Source organism: Gekko japonicus, unplaced genomic scaffold (assembly GCF_001447785.1).
Source record: "Gekko japonicus isolate JY-2015 unplaced genomic scaffold, Gekko_japonicus_V1.1 scaffold3776, whole genome shotgun sequence".
NCBI lineage: Eukaryota > Metazoa > Chordata > Lepidosauria > Squamata > Gekkonidae > Gekko > Gekko japonicus.
In genome coordinates, this window is record NW_015165351.1 from 91,621 (window position 1) to 101,118 (window position 9,498).

Here is a 9,498-nt window from a genome sequence, read left to right on the forward strand (position 1 = left end):
AGCGTCGGACTAGTTTCTGGGAGAGCCAGGTTCGAATCTCCACTCGTGCCATGGAAGCTCGCCGGGTGGCCTCGGGCCAGTTACATTCTCTCAGCCTGACCTACCTCACAGGGTAGTTGCAAGGATCAAATGGAGAAAAGGTGAATAATGGAAGCCACTTTGGGGAGAAAGGCAAGGTATAAATGATTTAGTTGTTGTAGATGTCTGGCTGTGGTCTTGGCCTTGTAGGACCTGACGTTTCGCCAGCAGAAAAATGGTATTTATATCTACTCAGGAAGGTGGGGTAGGGCTGAGTCATTATCATATAGGAGTTCCCCAGGATGTGAAACATGCTAATGGAGGTGCTTTCCTGAGAAGGTTCTTTTGCATATGGATTGGCTGTTGAAATTCTAATCTTATCTTTAGTGCTATTGTAGAGCCTTTTGTGTTTTTCAGGAGAGGAAACAATGTCCTATTTATTTTTAAACTCTCTTCTTTCCTGTTGAAATTGTGTTTATGTTTATGGATTTCAATTGCTAAATAGGGCATGGTTTCCTGTCCTGAAAAACACAAAATGTTCTACATCTTACAATAGCACTACAGCTAAGAGTAGAATTTCAACAGCCAATCCATATGCAAAAGAATCTCCTCAGGAAAGCTCTTCCATTAGCATGTTCACAGCCCGGGAGACTCCTCCAAGAGAATGACTCAGCCCTACCCCACCTTCCTGAGTAGATATAAATTACCTGCCTACCATTTTTTCCCCTTCTCACCTGGACACAGAGAGTCCTCCATCTTTCTGTGTTATACCTCTGAGGATGCCAGTCACAGCTGCTGGCAAAATGTCAGGTCCTACACTGCCAAGACCACGGCCAGACAGCCCGAAAAATCTGCAACAGCTAATGCACTCCGGCCGCAAAAGCCTTTGACAACATAAAAATGAATTAAATAACTGTAAGCTTTTGCTTTCGAAAACCAACGCTCCTTTTATCAAGTACCCGAAGAAGAGAGGTTTGGCTCTCAAATGCTTATCCCTCGCAAAAACTTTTTTCTTTTAAGTACCCATCGGAACACTTTTATTAATTTTTTAAATCTACAACAAACAAATCTACACACTACAAACAGACCCTCTACTACACATAACATATATACAAAGAGTGCAGTTACATTATATGCTTATATGCAATTACTTAATTAATAAAAACTCTATATCAAATACTTTCCATTCTTCTATCTTCTGTGTTCTCAAGTCCATTGCGCTGTCCTTGCCTAGTCTTCTATTACATTTGCATTATACCAATCATAAAACTTTTCCCATGTTTTTTCCTCGCAAAAACTTTGTCGGTCATTAAGGCGTTTCTGGACTCACATCTGCCCCCCTGCCCAGCCAATGCTGGTTACTTCTCACCACACAGCCTTTCCCTTCCAGGTGATGTGCAGCACCGGTAGGTAAATAACCATGTCCTTGCCAACCCCTACCACATGATCAAGTCGCAATTGAAACATCCATCTCCCTGTGCCTATAAACATAAGAACAGAGGTTGACAAGACAGTTTAGATGGGTCGGAAAGAGTCGAGATTGGCAGAAAAGCCAAAGGGAACAGAAGGAACATTTCACCCCCGGGGGTACAGCTGATGTGTGACATTGTCAAGTTGCGATGTGAGTCATGGCCTTTAAAACCAGAATGAGTCATTTCCCCCTGTTGTGTACCTTTGTTGTTTCAGAAGGGGATCCCGAAGGCAAAGCAAAAGTCTTTTCAAATGCCGAACTGCAGGTAGAAATACAAATTAGGAGAATTCGGGGAAGACTCCAGTGAAGGAGGAGGAGGAGGAGGGGAGGAGGAGAAAGAGATTGGATTTATACCCCACCCTTCATTTGGAGTCTCAGAGTGGCTTACAATCCCCTTTCCCTTCCCCTCCTCACAACAGACACCCTGTGAGGCAGGTGGGGCTGAGAGAGCTCTTTCCAGAACTGCCCTTTCAAGGACACCTCTTGTCAGAACTATGGCTTGCCCAAGGTCATCCAGCAGTTGCAAGTGGAGGAGTGGGGAATCAAACCCAGTTCTCCCAGATTAGAGTCTGCACACTTAAGCACTACACCAAACTGACATAAGAACATAAGAACATAGGAGAAGCCAATGTTGGATCAGGCCAATGGCCCATCCAGTCCGACACTCTGTGTCACACAGTGGCCAAAGGTACCAGGTGCCATCCGGAGGTCCAGCAGACGAGCCCTGCTGGATCAGACCACTGGTCCATCTAGTCCAGCATCCTGCCTTACACAGTTGCCAACCAGTTCCTCTAGAGGGCCAACTACATGGCAGAGAAGCCGAGACCTTCCCCTAATGTTGCCTCCTGGCTCTGGGATCCAGAGATTTAGTGCCTCTGCATGTGGAGGTTCCCCTCAGTCACTATGGCTATGTCCTGGTTTCCTGGTCCCGGGACGAGACCCCTCATCCCTGGAGAAGCACCTGCGCCCCAACTTACCCTGAAAGCAGCAGAAACACAGAAGAGCGATGGCACCGCAGCCCCCGAAGGAGATGCGGCACAACGACTTGACGCCCAGTGGCTCAGGCGGAGGTCATAACGCTGGCAGGGCAAGACCCTCATGAGGAGCGCCACGTCGCCCCACCCCTAGGAGCCCTAGCTCCAGCCTCAGCAAGAGCAAGCTGAGACCAAACATGGCGGAGCACCTGGGCGGTGGCGCGGCCCCCGGGATGCCAGGACCGCTGCCGGCTCGACTGCGGTCACTCCCCGGACGCCCGGGAAGTGTCCATGCATATAAATGGGGGCGGGAGTGGATCGGGAGGAAGGGAGGTGGGAAAGAGGGGCAGCACCGGGAGGGGAGAGTGGGAATAAAAGAGGAGCTCTTCGGAGGGACTAGGGAGGAACAGCGTGCGAGGGAGCAAAACTGTGAAGGTGATGGCTAGAGAGAGGAGCAGCAGTATCCGGCGCACAAGGCAGAGGGACTTGAGGGGTGCCATTAACCCTGTCCCCAGCCTGTCTGAGGTCCTTCTGCAGCTCCCTTTAGCGAATCACCTCCGACTCCCAGCCCCGCCTACCCCGCAGGGAAGCCAGGCGCCACGGCCACCGGTGGTTTTCCCCCAAGCCCCCAGGAGAAGCACGTCACAGGCTAATAGCTACTTTTTAAAGTACCCATAGATACACTTTTATTATTTTTTTTAATCTACAACAAACAAATCTACACACTACAGACAGACACTTTACTACACATAACATATATACAAAGAGTGCAGTTACATTATATGCTTATATGCAATTACTTAATTAATAAAAACTCTATATCAAATACTTTCCATTCTTCTATCTTCTGTGTTCTCAAGTCCATTGCGCTGTCCTTGCCTAGTCTTCTATTACATTTGCATTATACCAATCATAAAACTTTTCCCATGTTTTTTCCTCGCAAAAACTTTGTCGGTCATTAAGGCGTTTCTGGACTCACATCTTGCAATTCACCTGCAGACCGACATGGGGACCCACCTGCTTTCTCTGTGGCCAGCTACAATGGAACCTCCATGTCTTGAGGCAGTATACCACACTAGAGACATGACAGAATATCTTCGCTGGCATCCTACATAGCTTTCCCTGGAGGCAGAGAGGCTGGTCAGGATTCAGCCAGGGCCGGCCCGTTATTGTTAAATTTTAGACCGTCGCCTGGGGCGATGGCTCGACGAGGGCGCCATTCTGGCCGGCCTCGTCCCCTCCTCGCCCCGCACAGGAAGCCTCCCTTGCTGGCTTCTTGCTTCATCCCCAGCAAGGGACTCCCCTCTTCGCAGAGAAGGAGGCAGGGGGGAAAGGTGTGGGCAACGGCCTGGGACGACGGGAAAGTGCTGCTCGCCCTCTGCCGCCCCCGCGGTCTCTTTGGAGCTCCTTTTGCAGCCTGGCACAGGCCCCCTGCCCTCGAGCAATCCCGCCCCCCGCATGCATTTGCAGCTCGCCCCCTCGCCCGGCCCGCTGCGGCTCCAGTGCCGCCCCCATCCCGCCCCCCACGGCGGTGGGGGGGGGGAGAATGTATCCTCGCCTAGTGGGCGGAAAAACCTGGGGCCATTACTGGATTCGGCAAGGCCGTTTTCGGCTCTCGGGCCTCCCTGAGCGTAGTGGGTCATGGAGCTAGGCAACCAGGCAGATAAACAGATTGTACAACACTGGTGGGCCGGGTCGGGCTGGTGAGGGAAAACAGCTGTGGGTCTTGACAGAGCCCGTTTTACGACTGCTGGCAACGTGTGGGCAGGCCGCCACAGGGATAGGCCGTCGACCCAATGTTCCTCGAAGCATGTCTGGGGATCCGTATGCTCCAAGTTAGACTGCTGCACTGAGCGCTTGGAGGGGGATTCCTTTGAAGACAGGTCACAGGCAATGCTCCCTCTAAGCTGTGGAGTCTTGGGAGCAAAAAATCTACTTTGTGAGCTGCTGGCATTAAAGTCGTAAGCGAGCGATTCGGCTACTGCTGGAGATGTAAAATTTCCGGAAATTTTGAAGCTCGGGAAAAAAACCGGGGTTTCCCCCCCAGTTTTTTTGGGGGGGAAACGGAAATTTTCGGGAAAATTGAAAAAAAATGCGACATTAGCATTACTTTTGTCTTTTCTAGATTGAAAGTCATTCTGTTACTTTAGGAACATAAGATATGACTATGATGCAAAAACAAAACTGAAACCTTTTTCTTTTCTCATGACAATAGCACCTCCTAAAGGAAGAAATGCATCTTGTTCTTGCATTGGAGAGTTCAGTTTGTAACCTAGGACTTGCTTGTCCTCAGTGCACAGAAATTAGATCAATCTGATTCCATATATAAATATTTTAGAAATGATTTGGAAAATATTTGAACACCTTGTCTTACAATATTTTATTCATCATATTAAAATAAAACGTTCCATAATCAATTTACTTTATTTTCTTTTTTCAATTTTTCCAATTTTTCAACAAAAAAAAAACCCAAAAAGGCTTCAGGAAAAAAACAGAAAAAAACCCACGTTTTTCCTCCTAATTTTTCCGGTTTTTTTCCGGGCCTTCTCATCTCTAGCTAGTGCATCAATCTCCAGCGAGTGCATCAATTAGTTTGCTCTGGAGCCCCTTTTATTCATCATGTTAAAATAAAACGTTCCTTAATCATTTTTTTTTCTTTTCTTTTTTCAATTTTTCCAATTTTTCTTGAAAACCCCCCAAAAAGGCTTCAGGAAAAAAACGGAAAAAACCCCACGTTTTTCCTCCTAATTTTTCCGGTTTTTTTCTGGGCCTTCTCATCTCTAGCTACTGCATCAATTAGTTTGCTCTGGAGCCCTCCTTCCCGAGCAAAGACAAAAAGGTGTGAGACAGAGGCTAAAAAACTGGGAGCTAGCTCACACTAACTCATCTTAGAGGGAACGCTGGTTACAGCCGTTGCAGCAATTGTGAGCCTTCGGCACCCACCTGACCAATGAAGTTTCTGAGCACAGTTTGGGGTTTAGGCCCTACATGGCTTAGATCTGGGGATGCTGCAAACTTTAGGGTGTAACCCAGGAGTCCCCAACCCGCGGGCACCTCTGGGATTTTGACAGCAGGTGGTGGGCTCCAAGACAAAATGGCTGCCGCCAGAGGCAGAACCAAGCACAAAAAGTCAGGGAGCGAGGTCATGCACGCAGAGAAGGGCATGATAAAAATCCAATAAATAAATACATTAAATAAGTAAACTCCCATAGTAATGGTCTGGTACGTGAGGCAAAACCTCTGTTTGGCAGAATGCCTTCTAAATGAACGTTTTGTTGAAACACATCGTCTTGCATACACACTGCCTACATCAGAACATAAGAGAAGCCATGTTGGATTAGGCCAGTGTGGCCTATCTAGTCTGTGTCACACAGTGGCCAAAACCCAGGGGCCATCAGGAGGTCTACCAGTGGGGCCAGAACTCCTGAAGCCCTCCCAATGTTGCCCCCCCAAGCACCAAGAAGACAGAGCATCACTCCCCCAGACATAAGAACGTAAGAGAAGACATCACTGCCCCCCCCAAGCACCCAGAATACAGAGAACATAAGAGAAGCCATGTTGGATTAGACCTGTGTGGCCCATCCAGTCCAACACTCTGTGTCATACAGTGGCCCAAACCCAGGGGCCATCAGGAGGTCCACCAGTGGGACCAGAACTCCTGAAGCCGTCCCACTCTTGCCCCCCCCAAGCACCAAGGATACAGAGCATCACTGCCCCAGACATAAGAACATAAGTGAAGCCATGTTGTATTAGGCCAGTGTGGCCCATCCAGTCCAACACTCTGTGTCACACAGTGGCCAAAACCCAGGGGCCATCAGGAGGTCCACGAGCAGGGCCAGAACTCCTGAAGCACTCCAACTGTTGCTCCCCCCCCAAACACCAAGAAGACACAGTATTACTTCCCCAGACATGAGAACATGAGAGAAGAAGAGGAGGAGGAGGATATTGGATTTATACCCTGCCCTTCACTACCCAAAGGTGTCTCAGAGCGGCTTACAAACTCCTTTCCCTTCCCCTCCCCACCACAGACACCCTGTGAGGTAGGTGGGGCTGAGAGAGCTCTTTCCAGAGCTGTCTTTGAGAGAACAGCTCTTATCAGAACTATGGCTTGCCCAAGGTCATCCAGCCAGGTGCAAGTGGAGGAGTGGGGAATCAAACCTGGTTCTCCCAGATTAGAGTCCGCGCACTTAACCACTACACCAAACAGGCCGATGGCCCATCCAGTCCAACACTCTGTGTCACACAGTGGCCCAAACCCAGGGGCCATCAGGAGGTCCACCAGTGGGGCCAGAACTCCTGAAGCCTTCCCACTCTTGCCCACCCGAAGCACCATGAATACAGAGCATCCCTTGCCCCAGACAGAGTCTTCCATCTATACATTGAGGCTACTGATGGACCTCTGCTCCAGATGTTTCTCCAGTCCCCTCTTGAAGTGGTCTATGTTTGTATCTTCAGTCAGGCAATGAAGATCCTTGTGCTGGGCAAAAGCCCCACCCACTTCCTGAAAACACTTGGCGGGTGCCAGTAAAGGTGTCGGCAAGTGCCACGGCACCCCCAGTCAAGACATTGGGGACCCCGGAGGTAACTCAACTCCTGCAAGAGATCGAACCAAAAAGATAGACCCCTGAGTCCCTCAAGAGTCCACATGCAAATCAGAAGAAGGTCCTAATTGGTGAGCCAGGCCCACACAGAGGCCTTCTTTATCCCAATGCAAAGTGACAATACCCTTTGGGAAGGGGCTGTGGTCTAGAAGTCCTTGGCATGCAGAAGGTCACCGCTTCAACCCCAGGAACCTCCAGTTAAAAGGATCAGGCAGTGGGTGGTGTGAAAGACCTCCGCCTGAGACCCTGGAGAGCTGTAAAGAGGGGCTGTGGCTCAGTGGTAGAGCCTCTGCCTGGCATGCAGGAGGTCCCAGGTTCAATCCCTGGCATCTCCAGTTAAAAAGGACCAGGCAGGAGGTGATGGGAAAGACCTCCGCCTGAGACCCTGGAGAGCTGTAAAGAGGGGCTGTGGCTCAGTGGTAGAGCCTCTGCCTGGCATGCAGGAGGTCCCAGGTTCAATCCCTGGCATCTCCAGTTAAAAAGGACCAGGCAGGAGGTGATGGGAAAGACCTCCGCCTGAGACCCTGGAGAGCTGTAAAGAGGGGCTGTGGCTCAGTGGTAGAGCCTCTGCCTGGCATGCAGGAGGTCCCAGGTTCAATCCCTGGCATCTCCAGTTAAAAAGGACCAGGCAGGAGGTGATGGGAAAGACCTCCGCCTGAGACCCTGGAGAGCTGTAAAGAGGGGCTGTGGCTCAGTGGTAGAGCCTCTGCCTGGCATGCAGGAGGTCCCAGGTTCAATCCCTGGCATCTCCAGTTAAAAAGGACCAGGCAGGAGGTGATGGGAAAGACCTCCGCCTGAGACCCTGGAGAGCTGTAAAGAGGGGCTGTGGCTCAGTGGTAGAGCCTCTGCCTGGCATGCAGGAGGTCCCAGGTTCAATCCCTGGCATCTCCAGTTAAAAAGGACCAGGCAGGAGGTGATGGGAAAGACCTCCGCCTGAGACCCTGGAGAGCTGTAAAGAGGGGCTGTGGCTCAGTGGTAGAGCCTCTGCCTGGCATGCAGGAGGTCCCAGGTTCAATCCCTGGCATCTCCAGTTAAAAAGGACCAGGCAGGAGGTGATGGGAAAGACCTCCGCCTGAGACCCTGGAGAGCTGTAAAGAGGGGCTGTGGCTCAGTGGTAGAGCCTCTGCCTGGCATGCAGGAGGTCCCAGGTTCAATCCCTGGCATCTCCAGTTAAAAAGGACCAGGCAGGAGGTGATGGGAAAGACCTCCGCCTGAGACCCTGGAGAGCTGCTGCCCGTCCGAATAGGCAAGACTGACGTAAATAGACCAAGAGTCTGATTCAGCATAAGGCAGCTTCATATGTTTCCTGCTTGCCCTTACTGGCGCAGCCCCGGGGCCCGATCCAGATTTAAAAGGTGGATTTTTATTTTTCAAGATGCTCAAAGGGCTTCGAACAAATCGATCCTTTTATTCTTATCTTCCCTTCCCTCCCAGCACCTGGAATTCCAGAAAGATCTCCCCGCCCGCCCCCCCCACTGAAAACGGTAAGCCCCACGGCCCAGCCACCCGCTCCAGACTGCGCTTTAACGATATACAAAACGGAAGCCAGGCTCAGGAAGAATTTTTTTAAAAAAACTGCAATTACACAGTGCTATTTGCGGGCCATCAGCGGCTGCCGAGCAAACGCAGAGTGACCGGCTGGAAAGCGAAATTATTCAGCTCCAGGAAGCAATCGACTTTGACTACCCGGCTCTCCCGCTCCGTCCCTGAAATGCAGAAGTGCAGCCCGCTGGCAGCCGCACAGTTCCCTCTACCAAAGGCCTGTCATCCGCAAACGTTTCCTTTGTCAGAACTGAGATTCCGCTTCTCACAGGAGGCACCCAAAGCCCATCCCTTTTTAGGATTCTCCCCTGCCCAGCGAGGGCTAGATGGAGGTCAGTACGGAGACGCCCCAAGGAAGACAGGACAAATAAGGCCTTAAGAACGTAAGAACATAAGAGAAGCCAATGTTGGATCAGGCCAATGGCCCATCCAGTCCAACACTCTGTGTCACACAGTGGCCAAAAATACCAGGTGCCATCAGGAGGTCCAGCAGTGGGGCCAGGACACTAGAAGCCCTCCCACTGTTGCCCCCCCCCCCAAGCACCAAGAATACAGAGCATCCCTTGCCCCAGAGTTCCTACCTATACCTTGTGGCTCATAGCCACTGATGGATCTCTGCTCCATATGTTTGTCCATAAGAACATAAGAGAAGGCAATGTTGGATCAGGCCAATGGCCCATCCAGTTCAACACTCTGGTCACACAGTGGCCAATAATACCAGGTGCCATCAGGAGGTCCAGCAGTGGGGCCGGGACACTCGAAGCCCTCCCACTGTTGCCCCCCCCCCAGCACCAAGAATACAGAGCATCCCTTGCCCCAGACTGAAAGTTCCTATCTACACTTTTTCTAATTCCCTCTTGAAACCGTCCATGCTTGTAGCCGCCTCCAGCAC

At 50.7% G+C, this 9,498-nt stretch overlaps 7 non-coding genes across 7 annotated transcripts; all 7 read left to right on the forward strand.

The window, feature by feature from the left end:
- The first annotated feature begins 7,327 nt into the window (after positions 1 to 7,327).
- TRNAA-GGC lies at positions 7,328 to 7,399 on the forward strand. Its single transcript has one exon. It is a non-coding gene; the product is annotated as a tRNA-Ala (tRNA).
- A 67-nt stretch (positions 7,400 to 7,466) lies between these two features.
- TRNAA-GGC lies at positions 7,467 to 7,538 on the forward strand. Its single transcript has one exon. It is a non-coding gene; the product is annotated as a tRNA-Ala (tRNA).
- Positions 7,539 to 7,605: 67 nt separating this feature from the next.
- Positions 7,606 to 7,677, forward strand: TRNAA-GGC. The gene has a single exon. It is a non-coding gene; the product is annotated as a tRNA-Ala (tRNA).
- Positions 7,678 to 7,744: 67 nt separating this feature from the next.
- TRNAA-GGC lies at positions 7,745 to 7,816 on the forward strand. The gene has a single exon. It is a non-coding gene; the product is annotated as a tRNA-Ala (tRNA).
- A 67-nt stretch (positions 7,817 to 7,883) lies between these two features.
- On the forward strand, positions 7,884 to 7,955 carry TRNAA-GGC. Its single transcript has one exon. It is a non-coding gene; the product is annotated as a tRNA-Ala (tRNA).
- Positions 7,956 to 8,022: 67 nt separating this feature from the next.
- Positions 8,023 to 8,094, forward strand: TRNAA-GGC. Its single transcript has one exon. It is a non-coding gene; the product is annotated as a tRNA-Ala (tRNA).
- A 67-nt stretch (positions 8,095 to 8,161) lies between these two features.
- Positions 8,162 to 8,233, forward strand: TRNAA-GGC. Its single transcript has one exon. It is a non-coding gene; the product is annotated as a tRNA-Ala (tRNA).
- The last annotated feature ends 1,265 nt before the right edge of the window (positions 8,234 to 9,498 follow it).